The following is a 26,290-nucleotide window of genomic DNA, read 5'->3' on the forward strand; positions in this document are numbered from 1 at the left end:
TCCGCACAACAAATGGGTTGATCGAAGGAGCGTGTGGTGGAGCCAAGACCGAGCTTGCTGTCACTAAGAAGAAGTTGAAGGAGGGGGCCGATCACCGCTCGAACCCGGCGGTGTGCGACTTTTCCGACTCTCGAAGCGATCGAGGAGAAGATCGGCGAGCTGATCTCCCTGGCCACCAACGTTGTTGCCTATGCCACCTGGCGGGGAAAGATCAGCGGAATGCGTGCTGCCCTTGAGGAGGCTCCCACCCAGCAGGCCATAGAGGAAGAGGAGAAGCAGCAGAAGATGCTCTACCCCACCCAACCTGATCTGAGCGTGTTGATGCCTGAAGTTGGTGAGACGAATTCTCCTGCGTTGGCTGAGCAGGCTGCTGGGGGTGGTGCTGGAATGTCCCAAGACACTGCTGACGGAGCTCAGGGAGCTATGACGGCTGAGAACGCTTAGGCTGAATTAGTATCTGAAATGAGAGGTCAGCAGGCAGAGGAGATGCCAGAGGTGGAGGTCATTAATGTGACCGATAATGAAGTTTTTATGTTTTGATAAACTTTTTGGCAGTCTGGCCCAGAGGTGGCAGACTTTGTAAGTTTTAAACTCTTCTTGCGTTTGCCCCGCCAGGGTGGCGGTTAAACTTGGGGCCGTATTTTTGGCCATATTTTGAAATGCCCCTTGCCATAGTTTGACAAGGTTTTAGCTTACATATCGTGTGTTCGCTGTTTCTCTTCCCTGTGTTTAGGGAGTTTATGCCGTGTCAGTCTGCTTGATTGATTTAGGCGAGTCCTGTCACCCTAAAAAGGCTAACGTTCTGACTCAGCTAGCTGCCGTGTCAGTCAGATGGCTGATTTAGGCGTATGCCGCAATGTTAGGAGGAGTGGTCGTGTCAACCTAGGAGGCTGATTTAGACCAGCCTGGTCAGACTGAAAAGGCCGATCCGGACAAGCTAGTCTAGTGTCGGCGGATGGTGATTTAGGCGTATGCCGCAGTTTTGGACTACTTAACCTTCTTCATGACGCAAGGCGTGTTCATCTCGTTTAATGCCAACAGGGGCGTCATTGAGGTAAGTTTATCGTCATTCTAGGACCAAATGGAGACGCTGCAGGATTCTGGTCGCGCAGATATCCCTACGTTCCATGTTCGTTTTTGCATGCATGCTGGGGCCCAAATTAATTGCGATTAGTGCGAGCTACGTCCAGGGGGTGGTATCAGGGGTAGCTGGATAAGCGTATTCAACTGTCAGCCAGGCTCCATTTCGTATGTTCCACAGTCCGCTTGGTGAGGGTGCTCCTTGTGGAGAAAATAGGTTGGGCATGTTGGAGTGTCGTGTGCCTTGTCACCCCGCGTTGTCAGTTGACAGTCCTGCTAGACATCCTTTCAAAGTACCATAGATACCAGAATTCAAAGTGATGTATTTAGAGAAGCCTAAAAATAAGAAAATCTATTAAAATGATGTGAAGTACTTGTCGCCATCTCATGGGGTACCAGAGCAATTGTGGTCCCAGGACGCTGCCAGACCACACCATCCAATAGCAGTTTTAAAGTTTCAAAAATAACTTAAAGATACCAGAAATAAGAGTGAAACCGGCAGTATGCCTACTACCGGATTTTTATTTTATCTTTAAAAATGATTTGGCTTCTCATAGTACATTATTCTGAAAGCTAGAGTCTACTTATTATTAAAAGTAATATCTTTTCAGGTGAAGTATGTTCCATGGGCGTTGTATGATTTGACCGTCCATAGTCATCAGTCTGTATGCACCATGGCCAACAACTCCTTCTACCTGGTATGGTCCTTCCCATTTGTAGGCGAATTTGCCTGCTTTTTTATTTTTGGTGTTTTGAAACACCTCTCGGAGAACCAGGTCTCCTACCTCCAGGAGCCTGACTTTCACATTCTTGTTGTAACTCCTGGCCACTGACTGTTTGTAGGCAGCCAGACGTATTTTTGCGCTTGCTCGCAACTCGTCAATTGTGTCCAGGCTTCTGGTCATCCCTGCAGTGTTCAGTTCCCTTGTCATATTTTCATACCTGTGAGTGGGAACTAGAACTTCTGATGGAATGACCGCTTCCACGCCAAACACCAGGCTGAAGGGTGTTTGACATGTTGCTATCTTTGGCGTTGTTCTGTCTGACCATAACACTAGTGGCAATTCATCTGCCCACTTTCCTCCTAACTCCTGTAACCTCCTTCTCAGATTGTCCATAATAATTTTATTGCTGGATTCAGCTTGTCCATTGGACTTTGGAGTCCTAGGTGCTGACTTCTTTAAGGTGATATTCCACCTGGTACAGTATCCTTCAGTATCGTTGGAGATGAATTGTGAGCCATTGTCACATATGATTTCTGATGCGATACCAAATCTGCAAACGATGTTTCGTTTTATGAATGAAATGACTTTCTTGTCTTTTACCTCCGTGAATGCTTCTGCCTCTATCCACTTGGAGAAGTAATCTGTCATTGCTAGCATCCAGGTTCTGTTTCCTGTGGCCCGTGGTAAGGGGCCTACTATGTCCATGCCCCATGCCATGAATGGCCAGGGAGAGATAATAGGGTGCAAAGGCTCTGCTGGCTGGTGGATCATGGGCACTGAGCGCTGGCAGGCATCACATTTTCATGCATACTCTGCTGCATCTGCTTTCATTGAGGGCCAATAATATCCCTGTCCGAGGGCTTTATTCGCCAGACTCCTGCGCCTTGTATGGTTTCCACATTCGCCACTGTGGAGAGCATGTAACACAGTCTGTGCTTCTTGCTTGTTGAGGCACCGTAGGTAGGGGCCTGCTAGCGATTTTCTGAACAATATATCATCAATAAGTATGAATCTGGAGGCTTTTATTCTAAAAGCCCTCACTTCCTTCTTATCATCTGGTAGCTTGTTATGGCGCAGCCAGTCTAGGTAAGGTGTGCGCCAGTCGTCTGCTGGATCGACTACCTGGTCGGGCATCTGCCTGTTTGGCCTAGAGCTCTCACCTTCCTCTGTAACTGCTTGGATTTCTTTTTTGCTTTGTGGATCCTTCAGTTCACCCCTATCTATTTCGTCTGCCTTCTGGATAGAAGGTTCCAGCATATGTGCTATTGGAATGCTGGATAGCTCTGTTGGCTTGAATTTTGCCCCCAGGGTTGCTAGGGCGTCTGCTTCCACGTTCTGATCTCTGGGGACCTGTTTAAGCTTGCAAGTGTTGAATTTTTGTTTTAATTCCTTTGCTACTTTTAGGTATGCAATCATCTTCGAATCTCTGGCTATAAACTTATCATTTACATGGTTGAATATTAACAGAGAGTCGCTGGATATGAGCAGGTGTCTGACCCCTAACTCCAGAGCTAGCTTCATTCCCAATATCAAGGCCTCGTATTCTGTTTCATTGTTGGTTGCCTTGAATTCACATCTTACAGCTTACGATATCAGGTCTCACTGTGGTGACCGCAGAATTAATCCTACACCTACCCCCCTTTGGTTGGAGGCTCCGTCGATATGCATCTGCCAGACTTCTGTCTGCTTGCCTCCTTCTAAAGTGAGGATCTCTGTATCTGCCAGGTTCTGGATGGCTGGACTGAAGTCGGACACGAAGTCGGCCAGTGCTTGTGATTTGATTGTTGTTCTAGGGTCGTATTGGATATCGTATCCACTGAGGTGTACAGACCATTTAGACATTCTTCCTGACAGTTCAGGCTTCCTCATGATAGCTTTTAGCGGGTAGTTTGTCACAACATGTATGATGTGTGACTCAAAATAGGGACGCAGTTTGCGAGATGCTACTACCAATGCTAGTACTAACTTTTCAAGGGATGTGTACCTGGTCTTTGCCGGCAGCAGAGACTTGCTTACGTAGTATACTGGTTTCTGCTCCTTTTCTTGTTCTCTGACCAGGACAGCACTCACTTCTACTTCTGTGACAGCTAGGTATAGGCCTGGCTTTGGTTTTGACAAAGATGGCGGGTCACGAGATAGTGCTTCAGTCTCTCGAAGGCTTTCTCGTGTTCAGGCGGTCCATTCAAACTTCGGCTTTTCCTTAGTACGTCGTAAAATAGCCTGCATTTGTCTGAAGATCTTGAAATGAACCTGTTCAGGGCTGCTACATTTCCAGCTAGTCTTTGAACATCCTTAGGTTTCTCGGGTGATTCCAGCTGTAAGACAGCTTTGATCTGTTCGATGCTGGCTTCTATTCCTCTTTGAGTTACAATATAGCCTAAGAACTTGCCAGAAGATACCCTGAAGGTGCATTTAGATGGGTTTAATTTCATCTTGTATTCCCGAGGGTGCTTGAATGTTTCGCGATGATGCGCATATGATCTTTGGCTTTTTCTGATTTCACCACCATGTCATCAATGTACACCTCCATGGTTCTTCCTATTTGATCTTTGAACATGCGGTTAACCAGCCTTTGATATGTGGAGCCTGCGTTCTTTAGGCCGAACGGTATGACGTTGTAGCAATATATTCCTCTTTCGGACATAAATGCTGTTTTCTCTTGATCTGTAGGATCCATCTTGATCTGATTGTATCCACTTCCCATTCTTTTTAGGCACCACCACTACATTGGACAACCATTCTGGGTATTTTACTTCCCTTATTTTCTTGGCTGCCAGCACACTATCTACTTCCTGGTTAATTACCTTATTTCTCTCTGCTGCAAACTTTCTCCTTCTTTGTTGGATGGGTTTACACATTGGGTCCACGCTAAGCTTATGTGTTATGATGGATGGATCTATGCCTATCATATCATCGTGTGACCATGCAAAGCAATCCATGTTATCTTGCAAGAACTTGACTAGCTGCTGTCGTAAGCTTCATGTACATCCTGCTCCAATGAGCACGGTTCTTTCTGGGTGCAGCTTGTCCAGGTTGATCTGATCCAACTCTTCTGCCGGGGGTTCGATGTATTCGTCCTGGATAGGCTGCTCCTGTAATTGCTATGTGGGAGGGCTGGCAGTGCACTTGAGTGCCTTCTTATAGCAGCCTCTAGCTTCCTCCTGATCTCCTCTTATTGTTTCTACTCCCCATGGGGTGGGGAACTTTATGCACTGGTGGTATGTTGAAGGGATTGCTTTCATCTGGTGCAACCATGGTCTTCCCAAGATGACGTTGTAAGTAGAAGGGCCATCTATAACCAGGTATCTGACTTGTTTGTTGACTCCTCCCACATAGGTGGGGATGATTATCTCACCTAGCGAGCTGGCTGTTTCTCCCCTGAAGCCTACTAGCGGAATAGTCTTCTTCTATAAATCCTTCACGCTGAACCCCATGTTCTCTATGGTTTTCAGCATGATTAAGTTGATCGAGCTTCCTGTATCTACCAAGACCTTTCTAACTGTGCAATTGGCCATTGATAAAGTGATAATAAGTGCGTCATGATGTTCTCGTTCATCGTATGTATCCCCTTCATCAAAGCTTACTGCTGGAAGGTCACTGTGAGAAATTCTACAAGAATTAGCTGGCCTGTCTCATTTGATTTCGGTGGCATGTCTCTTAGCTGCTGAGTATGTCAGGCCGCTTAAGTTTGAGCTGCCTTTTATCACGTTTATAATTTTAGTGCATGTGGGTGGGTCTGCCGGCTTGGCGGAACCTACCTTATCCTGCTGCTTGCCCCCACGTGGTAACAGGTGGCTCAGCTTTCCTTGTTCGTACAAGCGCTTGATCTCTCTTCTTAATGTGTAGCAATCCTCAGTGTTGTGTCCGATATCACGATGGGATTCACACTTCTTCTTGCTATCCTTTCTCCAAGCTTGCTCTCCTACTGGTGGGTTAGGCCACCTGACTCCATCTCCCATCTCCCTGAGTGCCTTCAAGATTCCTCCGACACCTGTGGTGAACCCATACTCTGCCAGGGTGGGGAGTAGCTGGTTTTCCTCGATTCTGTTGACTCCCCTCCCATATGGTCTGTATCTCTCATCCTTCTTGTTGGTGGTTTGCTTTCTTCCTGGTTTTTCCATGGCTGAAGTACTGGAAATACTCGCTGTGCTCTGTAAGCTGGCTCTGGCTAGAATATTATCCTCCAATCTGATCGCGGCAACTGCCTTTTCCTGCACTGCTTCGAAACTATGGCAGGGATGCATAGTTAGCTGCTTGTATAGGTCGGAGTCGTGGTGGAGGCCTCTTCTGAAGGCTTCTACTACTGTTGAGATATCACACTCTCGTACTGCTACCTTCTCATTGTTGAATCTGGTATTGTATTCTCCAATGCTCTCTTCTGCCCCCTGGACGATTCTGTACAGGTCTCCTGCGTGCTTATGTGGCTTTCTGCTGCTTGCGAACTGTTGAGTAAATGCGTTTACCAATTCATCAAATGTAGATATCGACGTGTTGGGCAGGCTTACAAACCATCGAAGTGCCGGTCCTGTTAGGGTGGACCCGAATCCTTTGCACATGCAGGTTTCCTTAACTTGTCCTATGGCTGTTACCGTCATCATTTTCTGTTTATACTGGCTGATATGATCAAAGGGGTCTGCTGTGCCGTCGAAGAGAGGCATATTTGGGTTTGTGAATCAATTTGGCATGGCTGTGATGGATATGGTGTCCACGAATGGTGAGTCGGCATAACTGTTTAGAGCTGCTTTCTCGAGTGGGGGTGGTAGCCCTGGAACCCTGCTCAGCATCTCCTTTAATTCCAAGTACTGCTGATTAGTTATATTGGCTGAATCTGGGGTCCGCCTATCAGCTGTCTGCATAATTCCTCCTGATCCGGGCTCTTGAAGATTCTGGTAAGTTCCGGCTGCCAGGGGGTTGTGGCAATGATTGTCCCCTGCTGCCAGTTCACTTGCTGGTTTGACTCGGATCCTGATACAGGTGTCTGATCGATTGCTGCAGGACTGCTGATGGGGAGGCCACCTGTTTGTATCCCTACGCAGCTAGCTGGCTGCCAGCTATCTGGTGTGAGGTATCCTAACCCTCGTGGGGTTATCCTTCCATCTGATGGTATCGTAGCCAAATCCAATCTTGTAATTATTTCACCAGTATCCGCTGTCGCACTGTCACTCCCTCGTGTCGATCTACCAAGGAGATCTTCATTCACCCGTCCTTTTTCTTTGGAGTGTTGGACTCGCGCTCAGAGATCAATTTGTGCTCGAGCTCTCTGTTTCTCCTTCTTACCTCAGCATCTGCTCTCCTTTGGTCTTCTCTCATGTTTTCCATATTTCTGAAGATTTTCCACGCCGGCGAGCAGGATCTGCGTGGGACTGGGCGGCGGAGTGACGCCTGAGCTTGATGTTCCTTTGTCTGATCTGATCTGAGTTAAGACAGCAGGGATCCTGGGAGGTAAAGAGGCTTTTGTTGTTGGTATGATTCTTGAGGTGTGTCCGGGAGCCTGCGTGGCCACTGTCGATGTTGGACTTTGGGTAGACGGTGGTGGTGGCGATGGTTGCCTGCTCCCTGACATGGCTTCGGATACTTGCTTTTCCATTGTATATCTAGAATATCAATGATTGACGACCACAAAGCCCCACGGTGGGCGCCAAACTGTTTAGGACTTTTTACCCAAATCGATTAATTAGGGTCAATGTAGTCTATATTCGTTGGTCGATTGTATGATGATTCCTATGTCAATAAGTAAATGGGAAAAATAAAGTACGTAATGAAAGTTGACACGTAAGATTTTGGTGACGTGGAAAACACAATGTGGGAACAACTGCGGGAGGGACGGTACCCTGCCAAGTATTGCACTATAGGAATTGGAGGATGATTACAACTATGGCACAAAGCTAATCCTGCTGGCCCTAGGCGTCAGGCCTGCAAGATGAACGTATATTGTTTTCAGAGATGTGGTCTTTATTGTTGTTGTATGAATGAATACGGATGTGTTGAATGTCCTTCTTGATTTGCTTCCTTGGCTATTTATAGGGTAAGAACCCTAGATATATCCTACCTCGAATATGGAAAGGGAATATTATTTCCATAAGGACTTCTTTCCAAACCCGGACTCCCTTACCGATTCTCCCCGATCTCCCTATCTTCTCCCTAACTTCTCCCTAACTTCTCCCTGGCACTCCTTTCCTTAACACGGGCACCTTCTATGACGGGCTCTTGATCATCCTCAAGCCCATTTCCCCTTTTCCTGGCCGCGGGCTCCCTTCCTCCTTACCACTTCTTTCGTAATCTTTATCTTATCCAATGGGCCTTCTTTATTATGCTATTTTTAGCCAAAACATGATAATACATTCATCGTTTGAGTTTTATTCAAAACTCTTTTCTTATAATACTTTTTTTTCCAAATAGGTTGTCGAGACAATATTGAACCATATTTAAGTGAACTGGTGTAAACATAGCCCACCTGTGAGCCCACTTCGATCCGTGGACGTACAGCGGTCTTTTGAAAGCCACGCTCGGCGGCGTAAAAATGCTTTCGACCGAATAGTTTTAGATCGGTCGGTTTCGTCTCGGTAAGGGTCTCGAAACGATTAGAGATGTTCGGAGTCGCCACCAAGCATTTGTGGGATGCCTGGAACCCATTCGAAATCCACTTTATACCTCGGTCAAATTGAAGCACAAAGCAGCGTTTGACATAGGTACTAAAGATAAGGAAATCGTAACTCTTTAGCATCCTATCTCTAGAATGACTCTCGTACGCCCTGGATAAGGTCGTCCACTATCAAAAGTTTCTGAGTAAGAGGTGAAGGTACGTGTTGGGAAGGCCTTTAATCAGACACCGAATCCCGCCCGCGTTAGCAGCCTCTACTGATCGATCTTGGTTGGTTGAATGCAAAAGTTGATAAAACGGTTTAAATGCATGAATGCGCATCCAATAATTTACACCTAACATGTGAGAGCTTTCTAAGCCGGTTGATTTTATTCAAGTATCAAGTATAAGATGTCGAGTTGGATTAATGATTGATTTGAATGCAAGACGGAAATTAAACATCCATTTACCGTATTAGGTTTAGGGTGCATAACGTGATCCATTTGTCTTAGTAAGGCATTTTGCAAATATGATTTTGAATAGTCATCTGATCCATCCTATATCCGGGCTAACCGGAGTCGGGATCGTCCTAGACTAATCTTTGAACGGAATGACACTCGTATCGTGGCTATATGAGGCGAGCCGCCATAATGATACAAAGGGCCTCCCTCTGGTTTTGAAAACGAGAAATGGAGGGCCTGTTTAGGCGCGGGTTAGCCCACGGTTTATGTGCCGTGTTCTGACCTTTTAGAAAACGTTATAAAACGCGTTGAAAATGGGTGTTTGAACCCGGTTTGATTTGAAAGTGTCGTTTAGACCGCATTTGTTGATTTGAAGAACTAGACTCGAATAATCATCATTATTTGGATAATATTCGGTGTCGGGTTCGATTTGACAAACATTACATGAATAGTTTTGAAAGTAATTATGGACTAATTGTTTTAAGTCCATTTGAATGTTATTAGTCGATACTCATCATCGTACCCGGGTTAAAATCCGGCATGGTATGTAGAACCAAGGATGACTTTGTGTTGGGGACTAATATGTTTGTTTGAAAAATGTAAAGAAATGAAATAAAAGGTTTTAAAATAGCTTTTAGATGTCATTAACCAAATATTATCACCAAAACACGGATTTAACCATCATGGTATGAGGAACCAAGGGTGAAAAATGTTTTATGGTTAAAACAAATAACATAAAATAAAAAGGGTTCGAAAGTATTTGGAATGGTAAAAATCGATTACAAATATGAAAATGAATTAAAGGGAAATGACAAGAACAAACACGGTTGATCTCTGGTCTGAACACCCCATTTAGGCGCGGGTAAGTTGGCGACCTAATGGGCTTTTGCCTCAGACCAAAAATCATTTTTGGCTCGTTTATTCCATGTTTTGGTTCATGTTATGCACGTTTTATCATGTTATAGTCATGAAACAAATGAAAACATAATAAAAGAGGATTTTTACACCCTCATACTTACATGTTTGGTTATGGCGAGTGACCGACGTAAGTGTAACAACTCGTTTGATCGGAAAAAACTCGGCTTAAAACCGTTTTGGTAAGTAAAAAGAGTGTTTTTAATGTTAGTGATGGTGTAGTGGTCGAAGTGGTCGGTCAAGTGTTTTAATGCACGATGACGGTACCAAAAAATGTGCAAGGCTCGTGTTTACGATCGGTAGGTCGTAAATACGCGTCGGGTTGTGACTTAAGAAGTCGAGTCGAGAATTTTAAGGGAGAAAAGAGGGGGCGGATACTCGCGTAAGTCTCAAATGGGTGGCATTTGAGGGGTATTTATAGGAGAATGGGTGGTTCTGTGAGTTTTGAGCGACGTGGCCACCTGGGCTGCTCAAAGAGGCGCGAGCCACGTCGCGGTTCTTCGAGTTGTGTTGTCACTCTCACAACAAACGAAATTATGATTTGTTCTATCCTAGATTTTGTAGTCACATGTTTGGTACTTGACCAACACGAATCCGGGAAAACTTAAGGTAGAAGGTTTGAAATGTTTTGTTTTTGGTGGTTGACTCGGTTTGACTCGTTGTTGGAGTCGGGATTTGAATTTTTGAGTCGGTTTTTGGTCCGGTGTCGGTTTTGACTCTAGTTAGTGTCATTGCGACCCCGTCGTCGTGCATTAAACACTCCAAGTATTTTTGAAGTGTTTTGAAATGTTTTATTTTCGAAATCGTTTTAATTTTTTCGACGTAAAGTTGTACACAAACTGTCGATTAAACGCTGCGATTCCAAAACATGTTGTAGTCCGATAATCATCGGGTGTTTGTTGGAGTCTCAGCAGATACTGAGTATCTACAGAGCCCCCACTTTAACTGAGGCTTGGACAGGGCGAAAGTCAAAGTAGAGCCCCCAGGTCAATCGAAGATTACAACCTGGAGACCCAAGCGACGTCGAGGTGGCTTGAAAGGATTCGGGCCAAGGACCTGCCGTCGGGAACGGCGACGTCAAGGTGACTCGAGGGTACGAGCCAAGGACCTGTCGTCGGGAACAGTTTAGAGTCTGTCGACTGTCCGTGCGGGTCGTTTAAAGTCCATTAGACTGCGAACAAAGGCTCGCCAGCCATAGGAAGGAGTCATACCTGAGGCATCTTCGGATATGTCCTTGCACGCTTGCGGATAAAGGCTCGCCAGCCATGATAAGAAAATGTACCCGAGGCATCTTCGGGATGTGTCCTTGAAAGGTTGCGGACAAAGGCTCGCCAACCATTATAAGGAAATGTACCCGAGGCATCTTCGGGATCTGTCCTTGAAAGATTGCGGACAAAGGCTCGCTAGCCATGGTAAGGAAATGTACCCGAGGCATCTTCGGGATCTGTCCTTGGATGTTTGCGGACAAAGGCTTGCCAGCCATGGTAAGGAAATGTACCCGAGGAATCTTCGGGATGTGTCCTTGATATTTGCGGACAAAGGCTCGCCAGCCATGGGGTGGTCGATTAATGGACCGTGAGAATAGCCGCGTCAAAAGGGCTTGTTTGAAGGCAACAAACTCGCGATGTCGCTGTGGAAATAGTGACTTTGAATTTTTACTATCACTGTTATTGAAATGAGCGGGTTCCACGAGGAAGCCCCCTACTGGTACTTGAAGGAATAGTGAATTGGGAATCTTCACCATTCGTCGTTCTTTTTTTAATTTGGAGCGGCGGTTTCGATCGCCGTTCGTTTGAATTTTGAAGGGAAATAGCAAATTTGAAGTCTGCAAATTTTAAGTCTGCTATTATGAGGTTACATCTCCAAGTGACTAGTCGATCACATAGGCAGACTGTATGGGACACTCTGTGTAACACCCCGTAATTTCGGACCGTTATTATTTTGCGAAAGTAATTTATTAATCAAGTTGAATTTAATATTAATGTATTTGAAGTAATAATAATTCAATGAAATATAATTCTATTATATTTTGAATTAAAGTATTTATTTTGATAGTTTCGAAATGTTTAAAAATAGTTTAAACCATGTAAAAACATTTTATTTCGAAATAAGGGCATATCGGGAAAAACGGCAATTCTTTTGAAAATTGGGCAAACGATTTTGGAAATGGGTCGTATGAGTACTCAATCTTCTTGTAATCTCGTGTTTAAGAACTTTGGCGTTGTCGGAATTCGCGTTTGACAAACGGTTCTAATTATCGTCGAAACGAGCCAAAACCGACTAATAAAATTTCGCGGGAAAAATCCCGTCTCCTCTTCCCTTCCCACGGCTCACCTCCCCTTCCTCCTTCCCTTTGGATTTTTCTTTTACCACTTCATTCTTCTTAGACATTCTAAACTATTCTTAACATAAAAACACCATTTTATATCAAAACCTAAGCTTTTCTAAGCTAATTTTCATCGTAATTTACTCGTTTCTACTCCAAATTTCATAAGGATTACATATTTGGAATCCTCTCTTCATTTCCAACATCCTAGTATGTTCTAAATTTATTTGCCCTAAATTTATTTTGTCCACCATTTTTAGGATTTTGATTATTAGTGCTTATAATTGTGTTTTTATTGTTTATTTAGGTGAAGATTTAGAAGACGAGTTTGGAGACTCGTATATTGTTGAAGATAGTGGCTAGTTTGCTTATTAGGGTTTGGGGTTCAAGGTGCTAATTGCTCATTTTGTTGGTAAAGGTAACATATTTCGAGTTACTCGACGAATTAATGTCACATTCTTTGCTTTTTGTATGATTTTGTGAATATTATTTGAGTAGTTTATTTCACATGAAAATATGTGTTAAATTCATGCCTTTTGTATGTTTAAGTTCACATATTAGTATGGAAATGAAATGGGAATGATTAATTGATGTTTCAGGCGATGTTAAACTGAACAAAAATGGAGAAATGGAGGGTTGGGGGTGGCGGCCCAGCAGGCCCGGCAGGCCCGGGTTGGCCCGGGTTGGCCCGTTGCTTGTTTTCGCGATTTTCCATGCGTTGTTTGTCGTTTCGGATTTATTAATGTTAAATTTAGTATAAGTAACATATGGGTAATCTTTTGAAATGAATCATGTTAGTAGTAAATATAATGTTGATGGTAAAATTATTCTTATATTGGTAGTTTACACATGTTAGGATAGGTTATGATATGAAATTGTAATGAATAGGCTTAAAATGAATTTTATAGCGATAATTGTAATGTTTGGATGATTATGCCAAAAACTGAGCCCTTGGTCCCTTTGACTGAATCGATGTCAGTCAATTGTGTGATTGGTCAGCCGCGATTAAACCCGTACTTGTCGCAGGACTGGGGTTGCGGGTAAAAATTCGGTTGGATGAAAATATTGTGAAAAATGGATAATTGGCCTTATTCTTGTTTTAGGCCATTAATTATGTTTTTATTTCACATATGTTGTTGGTTAATTTGAATGGGTTCTTATATTGTAGAAACGGCCTTAGATTCCCCGAAACCTTTAATATTGTTATTATTGCTGGAAAAGGAATTGGTTTTGATTACTTCTTGCAGGTTGTTGTGGTTGTCATAGATAGGTCTTTATAGTCTTTGACGAGTATATGTTCACTGCTTAATAGCCTTTGTGTTCTTGACTTGGTGGGTTTATATCCAAGTTGGGGCATGACCTCGTTACTTATTTTGAGGGTAAGTGGTCAGCTTAAGTACTAGCCAACCCTTTGGTGGACTCCTTAGGGTACTCACTTTGTTTTAAAAAAATTGTGGGTCTTGGGTGCGGTGGTGTGTATCCGCATGTCTAGGTCTGCGCAGATTTAGGACTAGGGTTGTGTTGTGTCTTGGCCATGTTTTGATAGAACCTCTGAGCCAAGATACCGGTTCGATTACCTTCCCTACCTCGTGGTATAGACTCGAGTTCTGAGTGACTATTGACGGTGCTAAGAACTTATGCCTCTTTTGATATATTGCGCTTTCTTGTATGGTGATTTTATGAATTGTAATAGGTGAGATGCAAGCCGGTTACAATTGATAAAGTTTGGATTACTGCTTGTTATATGCTTCACATGATAGTTTAATTTGGTCAGTTTAGTGTTCATATGTTAGAATACTCGATAGTTAATTGATTTATGATGTTGTTTACATGTTACATTACATGTTACATTAAATATGACATTTCGTGGCTGGGAGGACTCGAAGTTACTCCCCACTGAATTGTGGCTTTCGTGTTTGTATAAAATGCGATTGACAGGTTGATGATGATTAGATGGGGTACACGGACGAGCTAGTGAGCAAAAGAACCTTGGACTTAGTTTGGTTATATTTTGTAGTAAACCTTTAAACATATGGTTGTGTTTATATTTTGGAGGGACATATGTCTCCCTCTTTTACTTTGGTTTGTATCACTTTATTCTCACGACTTAGTATTGTTATGTAAATTAGTTTGTTAGTATTTGCAGGTTTTGGCACTCTTCATTTGGGAATGTTTGTGAATGGTTTAGAAAAGTTTTTAAAAATTACAGGTTTTATCTAGTTGAACCAATTACAAACATATCCTGTCAGTTTTTCTGTAGAATTTACGTGTTTATTTAATGCCAAAAATGAGGGTGTCACACTCTTTCAGGCAGTGACCGCTTATAGAGGTCTGGTCATTCATATATAGCCTGGTCGTGGCAAGAGCTACTATAGTATTCTTTTGAGTCAATTCTTTGACTAAAGACTGTTCGCCCAAGTTGGCACAGTTTCTGAGTGACTTTGAGTTATGCTCTACGATTTTCGTAAATGAGGTCTAATGAGCATCTTTTAGGTCATAATGAGTTGTGGCTAAACGAAGGGAATAGTGCGATAGGAATTGTCCACCCCCTTGTTGCTCCCGACGCACGTTTGTGCACCCCACTTAAAATCACTTGACCTTTAAATAATAAACATGAGAGATGGGTAGGATGGGTAGATATAGGATTTTATGTGGTAGCCTGTTTGTGATTGCTAATTGTTAGGTACTAATTAAATTCTCTCTTTTGCAAGATGGCTCCACCAAGGAGAGTTGATGATGCTATTTTACAAGCTCTTACTCTTATTCTCCAAAACCAACAAAATCAGCAGAATCAACAAGCTCCTCCTCCTCCCCCGCCTCTTGAGGGTACTCCAGGCACCTATAATTGGGTAGCTAATCAATTAACCCGAAACAACACTCCCACTTATGGTGGAGAAATTGATCCAGTTGCTCTTGCAGGGTGGTTTCGAGAGTTAGAGAAAAGCTTTTCGTTGTATGATGTTCAGAAGGAACATAAAGTGAAGCTGGCATCTCACTTCCTAGTACGAGAAGCAGATCGATGGTGGTCTATGACTGGGCCTACTGTTTCATCTGAACCGGGCTTTGACTGGGAACGTTTCAAGGAATTAGTGGAGGCCCGATTCTATCCGCAAGAACTTAAACAGCAGAAGTTGAAAGAATTCATGGAATTAAAGCAAGGAAGCCTTTCTGTTCAGGCCTTCACTGATAAATACAACGAGTTGGCTCATTATGCTACTAGATTGGTGAAAGATGACAATGAAAAAGCCTTCTTTTATCTTGAAAAGCTCTCTCCTAAAATCAAAATCATGGTCCGACGGGACTCCACCAGCTTTGTTTCAATTTACAATGATGCTTTATGGGCTGAGAATTCCCTGAAAGACATTGAAAATGAAGCTCGTGCAACCAGTTCCAGTCTTGGCAAGAGGCCTTTATATCCATCTTCTAGGCCCTATACTCCTTCACCCGGGTTCACCTCTTCTCCCTCTTACCCAAACAAGAGGAGATTTGTTCCTAATGTGCAAGGTAACCGGGGTGGTCAATCTTCAGCTCTTAACAACAATAAAGGTGCTAAAGACCGAGTGTGCTATAACTGCAAGAAACCAGCACATCCTGGTAAATGCTTCGTTGATCCTATCATATGCTTTTCTTGCAACAAACCGGGCCACAAGGCTAATGTTTGCCCGGAGAAGAAGGTGACGGCTCCTACTACTCCTGCTGCCCCAGAGAGGCCGAAAGGCCGGATTTTTGTCATGAGCCGAGCAGAAGCTGAGGCACACCCTGATATCATTACTAGTACATTTTCTATTTTTGATGTTCCTTGTTTGGTACTATTTGATACGGGTGCCTCCTTATCTTTTATTTCAATGAAACTCTCCGATAAGTTATCACTTGAATCATCATATGAAGAAAGCACATCTATATCCTTACCCTCTGGTGATGTCTTTTCCTGTTCTAAAATCTATCCGAGAGTTTCTATTTCTATTGCGGGATCTATATTTCCAGCAAATCTTTTACGATTTCCGCTTAAAGAATTTGATGTCATTTTGGGCATGGATTGGTTACATACTTATCATGCTCGATTTGAATGTCGGGACCAGAAAATAATTCTTACAAGCCCTTCAGGTCACCGTGTGTCTTATCAAGTGGTTAAAAGACAAACCGGTGCTAAATTAATTTCTGCCATGAAGTTTGTCAGTGCGATGAAAAAGGGTCATCAAGCTTTCTTGTGTATGGTGACTACTTCAGATTCTTCCTCTCTGCCTTCTAAAGAGAATGTTCCGGTCGTATGTGAATTTCCCGATGTGTTTCCTGATGAGCTACCGGGAATTCCTCCTGAAAGGGAAGTTGAATTTACTATTGATCTTATTCCTGGTACCGGCCCTATTGCTAAAGCTCCTTATAGGCTGGCACCGTCTGAAATGAAAGAGCTGAAGGCGCAGCTGGATGATTTGATTGCCAAAGGTTTTATCCGACCTAGCTCTTCACCTGTGGGTGCTCCTGTTCTCTTTGTAAGAAAGAAGGATGGATCTATTCGGTTATGCATAGATTATCGTGAACTTAACCGGGTTACTATCAAGAATAAATATCCTCTTCCTAGAATTGATGATCTTTTCGACCAACTCCGAGGTGCTTCCACTTTTTCTAAGATTGAACTTCGTTCGGGCTATCATCAGATTCCGGTCCGAGAAGCTGACATTCCTAAAACCGCTTTCAGTACGAGATATGGTCATTTCGAGTTTACAGTGATGCCATTCGGATTGACCAATGCTCCAGCAGTATTCATGGATCAGATGAACCGTACTTTCAGAGAACACCTTGACAAATGCATTGTGGTGTTCATTGATGACATCTTGATCTATTCTAAATCTGAAGAAGAACATGCCAAACACCTTCGTGCTATTTTGGGAATTCTGCGCCGTGAAAAATGGTATGCTAAATTCTCTAAATGTGAATTCTGGTTACCTAAAGTGACCTTCCTTGGACACGTCATTTCAAAAGAGGGCGTTATGGTAGATCCTGCCAAAATCGAAGCCGTTGTTAATTGGAAAAGTCCGACCAATGTTTCTGAAATCCGTAGTTTTCTTGGTTTGGCGGGTTATTATCGGCGGTTTGTGAAGGATTTTTCAAAGATTGCTAGGCCGATGACTCAGTTGCTAAAGAAAGAGTCTAAATTTGTGTGGTCTGAGGAGTGTGAAAATGCCTTCCAGGAATTGAAAAAGAGGGTGACTACCGCTCCGGTGTTGACCTTACCTGAAGAAGGAGTGGACTTTGATGTTTACTGTGATGCTTCTAAGCATGGTATAGGTTGTGTTTTGATGCAAAAAGGAAAAGTCATTGCGTATGCCTCTCGACAGCTTAGAGTTCATGAAGTTAACTACCCGGCTCATGATCTTGAATTAGCTGCGGTGGTGCATGCATTGAAGATTTGGAGACACTACCTCATTGGAGTCCATTGCAACATCTACACCGACCACAAAAGCCTGAAATACCTCTTTACCCAAAAAGATTTGAACATGAGACAAAGAAGATGGTTGGAATTCGTGAATGATTATGATGCCGATCTAACTTATCACGAAGGAAAAGCTAATGTGGTGGCCGATGCTCTTAGCAGAAAATCCTGTCATTCTTTGAATTCTTTTCGGGAATTACCTCTTGAACTTGCTTTAGAACTTCAAAAATTGGGAATAAGCCTTGTAAAAAGGGGCTCTAATCATCTTAATGTCATGTCAGCCGAACCTGACTTCTACCGTGAGATCCGTGCTTGCCTTCCCGATGATCCTACTTTCAAATCCATTCGAGCTAAAATTCAACTTGGGCAAGCTAAGGATTGTAAGATTGATGATGATGGGTATCTTCGTTATCAAGGTAGAATCAATGTTCCGAGTGCAGCTGATTTGAGAAAAAGAATTCTTGATGAAGCTCACCTCTCTCCTTACTCCGTTCATCCGGGAGGTACCAAAATGTACAAAGACTTGAGATTACAATTCTGGTGGCCTAGGATGAAGATTGAAGTTGTGGAGTATGTCAGTAAATGCCTCACCTGCCAGAAAGTAAAGATAGAGCATCAAAAGCCCGGGGGTTTGCTTCAACCCTTGGATGTTCCTCTTTGGAAATGGGAGTCTATTTCCATGGATTTTGTGATGGCTTTACCCAGGACTTCCACTGGGAAGAATGCTGTTTGGGTGGTAGTGGACCGATTGACTAAGTGTGCTCGGTTTATTCCTATCAAAGAGACCTGGAGTTTAGAAGTTCTAGCTCGTGTCTATGTGGATGAGGTAGTGCGCTATCATGGGGTTCCTAAAGATACTGTTTCAGATCGGGACCCTCGATTTTGTTCTCGTTTCTGGACTGCATTATAGGAGGCCTTGGGTAGTAAACTATTGATGAGCACTGCTTTTCACGCCGCCACTGATGGTCAAACCGAGAGAACAATTCAAACTTTAGAGGATCTTCTTCGTGCCTGTGCCTTAGATTTCCAAACTTCCTGGGAGAAATGTTTACCTCTGGTTAAGTTCTCTTACAACAACAACTATCAAGCCTCCATTAAAATGGCACCATATGAAGCTCTGTACGGTAGAAAATGTCGTACTCCAGTCTGTTGGGATCAAACCCAAGATGTTCCAATGTTAGGACCTGATTTGGTGACCGAGTCCATTGAACAAGTTAAAATCATTCGGGAGCGGATGAAAGCCGCTCAGGACCGTCAAAAATCATATGCTGATGTCCGTCGTCGACCACTTTCTTTTGAGGTTGATGATCAAGTATTCCTTAAAGTGTCACCTATGAAAGGGGTGAAACGGTTTGGCGTAAAAGGGAAGCTGAGCCCTAAATATATTGGACCTTTCCGGGTGATTGAAAAGATTGGTCTTGCTGCTTACCGTTTAGAATTTCCCCCAAATCTGAGCAAGGTTCACAATGTCTTCCATGTTTCTCAGTTGAGGAAGTACATTAGTGACCCTAGCCATATCATCCAAGAAGAGATTCTTGAATTGGAACCTAACTTGGCGGTTGAAGAAAGGCCAATTCGGATTCTTGAAAAAGCCAACAAGCAACTTAGGAGCAAAGTTGTACCTCTAGTCCGTGTTCTTTGGCGTTGTGGAAATGTCGAAGAAGAGACTTGGGAGACTGAAGCTTCTATGTTAGCTAAATATCCTGAATTATTCTCGTAAGGTATTCCTTTTTCTTACTCTTTTTCCGCGTTACTAAGCCGTATTTAATCATAATTAGTAAAGATATTATTCTTATGATAGAATTTAAACTAAAATTTTGAAAATGCTTTTATGATTTTTAATGGTTTTAACATTAATGAGTGTTAAATCTCGTTATTTGTGACGTCCCAATAATGGGTTTTCTCATTCATTGGTGTAGAAATATTTTTATATCTTGATATGAAATGTGGATGTTCTTGTCTGATCAACAAGAGAATCACTGTTTCATTGAAAAGATACCTATATTTTTCTTATATCTATATTATTAAGATGTTGTTTACTATAATTTCTCCTTCTAAGTTTCGAGGACGAAACTTTTTAAAAGGAGGGGTGATTGTAACACCCCGTAATTTCGGACCGTTATTATTTTGCGAAAGTAATTTATTAATCAAGTTGAATTTAATATTAATGTATTTGAAGTAATAATAATTCAATGAAATATAATTCTATTATATTTTGAAGTAAAGTATTTATTTTGATAGTTTCGAAATGTTTAAAAATAGTTTAAACCATGTAAAAACATTTTATTTCGAAATAAGGGCATATCGGGAAAAACGGCAATTCTTTTGAAAATTGGGCAAACGATTTTGGAAATGGGTCGTATGAGTACTCAATCTTCTTGTAATCTCGTGTTTAAGAACTTTGGCGTTGTCGGAATTCGCGTTTGACAAACGGTTCTAATTATCGTCGAAACGAGCCAAAACCGACTAATAAAATTTCGCGGGAAAAATCCCGTCTCCTCTTCCCTTCCCACGGCTCACCTCCCCTTCCTCCTTCCCTTTGGATTTTTCTTTTTCCACTTCATTCTTCTTAGACATTCTAAACTATTCTGAACATAAAAACACCATTTTATATCAAAACCTAAGCTTTTCTAAGCTAATTTTCATCGTAATTTACTCGTTTCTACTCCAAATTTCATAAGGATTACATATTTGGAATCCTCTCTTCATTTCCAACATCCTAGTATGTTCTAAATTCATTTGCCCTAAATTTATTTTGTCCACCATTTTTAGGATTTTGATTATTAGTGCTTATAATTGTGTTTTTATTGTTTATTTAGGTGAAGATTTAGAAGACGAGTTTGGAGACTCGTATATAGTTGAAGATAGTGGCTAGTTTGCTTATTAGGGTTTGGGGTTCAAGGTGCTAATTGCTCATTTTGTTGGTAAAGGTAACATATTTCGAGTTACTCGACGAATTAATGTCACATTCTTTGCTTTTGGTATGATTTTGTGAATATTATTTGAGTAGTTTATTTCACATGAAAATATGTGTTAAATTCATGTCTTTTGTATGTTTAAGTTCACATATTAGTATGGAAATGAAATGGGAATGATTAATTGATGTTTCAGACGATGTTAAATTGAACAAAAATGGAGAAATGGAGGGTTGGGGGTGGCGGCCCAGCAGGCCCGGCAAGCAGTCTGCGAGGCCACACGGCAGCCGGTTGGCCCGAGTTGGCCCGTTGCTTGTTTTCGCGATTTTCCATGCGTTGTTTGTCGTTTCGGATTTATTAATGTTAAATTTAGTATAAGTAACATATGGGTAATCTTTTGAAATGAATCATGTTAGTAGTAAATATAATGTTGATGGTAAAATTATGCTTATATTGGTAGTTTACACATGGTAGGATAGGTTATGATATGAAATTGTAATGAATAGGCTTAAAATGAATTTTATAGCGATAATTGTAATGTTTGGTTGATTATTCCGAAAACTGAGCCCTTGGTCCCTTTGACTGAATCGATGTCAGTCAATTGTGTGATTGGTCAGCCGCGATTAAACTCGTACCTGTCGCAGGACTAGGGTTGCGGGTAAAAATTCGGTTGGATGAAAATATTTTGAAAAATGGATAATTGGCCTTATTCTTGTTTTAGGCCATTAATTATGTTTTTATTTCACATATGTTGTTGGTTAATTTGAATGGGTTCTTATATTGTAGAAATGGCCTTAGATTCCCCGAAACCTTTAATATTGTTATTATTGCTGGAAAAGGAATTGGTTTTGATTACTTCTTGCAGGTTGTTGTGGTTGTCATAGATAGGTCTTTATAGTTATTGACGAGTATATGTTCACTGCTTAATAGCCTTTGTGTTCTTGACTTGGTGGGTTTATATCCAAGTTGGGGCATGACCTCGTTACTTATTTTGAGGGTAAGTGGTCAGCTTAAGTACTAGCCAACCCTTTGGGGGACTCCTTAGGGTACTCACTTTGTTTTAAAAAAATTGTGGGTCTTGGGTGCGGTGGTGTGTATCCGCATGTCTAGGTCTGCGCAGATTTAGGACTAGGGTTGTGTTGTGTCTTGGCCATGTTTTGATAGAACCTCTGAGCCAAGATACCGGTTCGATTACCTTCCCTACCTCGTGGTATAGACTCGAGTTACAGAGTGACTATTGACGGTGCTAAGAACTTATGCCTGTCTTTGATATATTGCCTTTTCTTGTATGGTGATTTTATGAATTGTAATAGGTGAGATGCAAGCCGGTTACAATTGATAAAGTTTGGATTACTGCTTGTTATATGCTTCACATGATAGTTTAATTTGGTCAGTTTAGTGTTCATATGTTAGAATACTCGATAGTTAATTGATTTATGATGTTGTTTACATGTTACATTACATGTTACATTAAATATGACATTTCGTGGCTGGGAGGACTCGAAGTTACTCCCCACTGAATTGTGGCTTTCGTGTTTGTATAAAATGCGATTGACAGGTTGATGATGATTAGATGGGGTACACGGACGAGCTAGTGAGCAAAAGAACCTTGGACTTAGTTTGGTTATATTTTGTAGTAAACCTTTAAACATATGGTTGTGTTTATATTTTGGAGGGACATATGTCTCCCTCTTTTACTTTGGTTTGTGTCACTTTATTCTCACGACTTAGTATTGTTATGTAAATTAGTTTGTTAGTATTTGCAGGTTTTGGAACTCTTCATTTGGGAATGTTTGTGAATGGTTTAGAAAAGTTTTTAAAAATTACAGGTTTTATCTAGTTGAACCAATTACAAACATATCCTGTCAGTTTTTCTGTAGAATTTACGTGTTTATTTAATGCCAAAAATGAGGGTGTCACACTCTGTCAGGCAGTGACCGCTTATAGAGTTCTGGTCATTCATATATAGCCTGGTCGTGGCAAGAGCTACTATAGTATTCTTTTGAGTCAATTCTTTGACTAAAGACTGTTCGCCCAAGTTGGCACAGTTTCTGAGTGACTTTGAGTTATGCTCTACGATTTTCGTAAATGAGGTCTAATGAGCATCTTTTAGGTCATAATGAGCTGTGGCTAAACGAAGGGAATAGTGCGATAGGAATTGTCCACCCCCTTGTCGGGGTTATTTAAAAATCTCAGGGCCACTTGAGGAGTAGTGAACTGAAAATGCGTGGCCACGCTCGGAAGGTATCTTTGGTAGATAGTTCCGGTCAGACAGTTACTCTCCAGATCGAGGAAACCACTCTTGAAATGATCACTTACAAGAACGACATGCAAGACACCTTGCATTGAGTGGGAGATAGTAATAGGACAAGAGAATTGGTGACGCACACTTGTCTCGGACAAGTGGGAGATTGTTGGAGTATGTGTACTCAACAATAGTGCGATCACATTATTGAAACTCATAATAAGAATACGTAAATGGATGATTCATTTTATAAGTCAACTGGTCAACATTAATCGGTAATGATTGGCTGACTAGAGTTTGACATTACTGTCGTTTATACGGTGGTGATCAGTTGATCCCTATAAGGTCACACTTAAAGGACGACCCCCTTAATAGATAAAATTAATTAATTTTATATTAATACAGATTAATTAATTCCTTAAAATTTGAACAATTCACGTATGTGAGTAAGAATATAAATCTTATTGTAATTCGATTAAATGAGATTCGTTTTAGTAATTAAGATGTTATATTACTAAAATTTTGTTTATGAAACAATTAAATTAAGAATGAACGGTTAATTATAATTGCAATGTGTTGTAGATTATATTAACATGAACCATTTTATTTACTTGTAATTGTGAATTACTAGTCAATTGTTGAATATAATTAAATTAATATATGTAATGATATTTAATTGTTAAATATGCATTAATATTATTAATAACATATTATATGTCCCAAGTCACACATTATATGACAAAATTACAAATTGACAAAAATAAAATGGACTCCATATTACATATGGGACACCGGTTTTTATGGGTGTGTAAGGTTATATGGTTAATTGTTTTTAATTAGAGAAAACACAATGATTAAACTTTAAAGACTAGCCTACACCCTAGTTTTGTTTAGTGAAGAACAAAAGAAAAAGTAAAGGGCATGAATTGGCTCTATGGCCACCCTCCCCACCGGTTTTCTCCTCCCATAAGGAGAATAAGAATTTTTCTTATTTTTCTTATCATTCATTCTTACATTTGACACTTCTTACTCTTCTCCCTTTTTCTCTAAAATTAAGTTTGAGAAAATATTGTTCAAAGATCTAATTTTAGATTACTCTAGTAGTAATAAGAAATAATATTAGATCATATTTTTAAGGTTAACTACTAATGTAATATAGTTAATTAATTAGTAGTTTTAAGGGGTAGTCTTGGTGCAATCGATAGGAGGTTCTCATACTTTTGAGACAAAAGGAACCATCCATTCTTTTGAGCTCAAGAACAAGTAAGAAATGTGTTCTTACTTGTGCCCTAAAAGCCGATTTCAAATATTGTAAGGATCATTTTTCTTACCTTTATATTTATAATTTGTTATGCATGCATAAGATCAATATCTATTTTAAAGAGTAAATTAGATCAACAATTAAAAGAGTTTAATAAGAGGGTATAGTATCCTTTCAGTAATTTGTCATGAGCTCAAATGAATCTTGATGTTATAGCTAAAACAACTATAACTTTACTTCACAAATCATCTTGCCAAAGTGTAACTATGTTTAGTCTATCAAAACTAAACAAGCAATTACAAGCAACAAGTATATAAATAATTAAGCACACTTGTCATTATCAAAACATAAGCATATGACTATATGGTCCAACACGGCAGATCTCTTTGGCGGCATTTTGAGCTTCAATAACCAAAACAAACGTAAGCACATAGCCTACGGCTCAAAATAAAATTTCATCCACCCAAAGAGGTACTCGGTCGAGTATCCTGAAACACTCGGTAGAGTACTCTAGTTACTCGGATGAGTTCTCACACTCCAGCAGCTTATCCATAAATCACATAAATCGCACTCGGTCGAGTACCTAATGCACTCGATCGAGTACGTTGCACTCGGTTGAGTACCCACTATACTGGGCCGTGTTGCCACAATCCAGTAGCTACTGCAAAATCACAAACACCCTCACTCGGTCGAATGTCAGGGATACTCGGTCGAGTTTCCTGCCACACTCGATCGAGTCATGCTAAACGACTTCCCATCTTATTCCCGACAACATATAGTTCATCATATCACCTACTTCATATGTTCCTATATACTGAAAAGTGCCAAAAATATAAACAACCAAATCATGTAACATGCCACACTACGTCACACTATATACTTCACTCCATTTCTGCATAGTCCACATCATGATACTTCACCTTCTATAAGAATACATACACCCACTCCACATGCATACAAACATACATATTCACAACGATCCCCTTAACACACCCCGTAGTGATCGGCTTGAAGCTTTAAGGGTTATAGTGCGGTCTTAGGACGTCTCCTAAACCTTTGTGGTAGCTCCAAACAACTCCTACCCGGGTTCATTTTATTTAGATACCCTACGTTCATTGATTCATTGGTTTTAGGTTCCAAAATTGTCGATCTAATACCACTAACCCCCATCTACCAAAGTGCCCTTTAGGCCTACCTTAGCACATGGGAGCGCTACCATCCCTGTTGCCCGAGGTAAAATATATCAAATAGACCATAAAAAACGTTTATTGAAAGAGAAAAAATGTTTAATCAAATACAATGCCAAAACTCAAAATCCAAAACTGAAATACATATCCAAAATAACGTGATAGGCTAAAGTCTAAACATAACATCGGAAGCTAATAACTAAATCAACGGTGTCTCATCCATGCCCACAGCTAAACTCAACATATGACACCTGCTCAATCTACTGCTCCACATTTGGCGAAAATATCAAATGGTTCAACCATAATTTTGAAATCATTACAAGGTGAGTCAATTAGACAATCAATAATGAGCCACAATAAATCACCAATGCAATACAATCCAATCCTATAACAATCATCAATCTTTAACTCCAAGAGCTAGTGTCTGAACCGCATCGCGGACACGACTAAACCCCGCATTGAGTAGTCATGCCAATTTACCCATCGCAACAGGTAATCCACCCCGGCCAGTGGTAAACCGCAGCCATGCCACCTAAAGCCTCGCTCATCGCAACGAGCGAACCCAGATCATTAATGTGCACATATCTTTATGACGGGAGCCACAAGCGAATATGAGGGTGAAGACCATCTCCCGACAATGACTTCATAATCATTACTAGCGTTACCAAAATAACACAATATCACAATACCGCAATGTTACTATAGCAACGATAGTCACAAAATTAACCACACCAACTCATAATTAACCATATAAAAGAACTGAGTAGGGAAACCTACCTAACTAGCAAATCTTCGAATCACAAGCAACGCTCTAGTAAGCCTCCTTTACGAAATCGTCAACTAAAAAATGATAATCAATCAATACTAACACAAACCATCACCAATAAATCTCTTCTCCCAAATCTAATCCAATAACTCAACCTAGGGTTAAGACAAAATATAATAAATAATAAAGATGAGACCAATACTTACAATCCGATTGACACATGGAATTGATGAAATCCGACGAACAAAGGCCAAATCCTTGCTTGGAAGGTGATTAGGAAGTGATTAGAGAAATATTTTTAGGTTATAAAATGATTAACAAAACTGCCTAAAGTATTATATTCTCCCTAACCATCCTAATCACAACCATGCAGAAAACCGTCTACAAACCGGGTATTC

Source organism: Silene latifolia, chromosome 2 (genome assembly GCF_048544455.1).
Source record: "Silene latifolia isolate original U9 population chromosome 2, ASM4854445v1, whole genome shotgun sequence".
NCBI classification, from domain to species: domain Eukaryota; kingdom Viridiplantae; phylum Streptophyta; class Magnoliopsida; order Caryophyllales; family Caryophyllaceae; genus Silene; species Silene latifolia.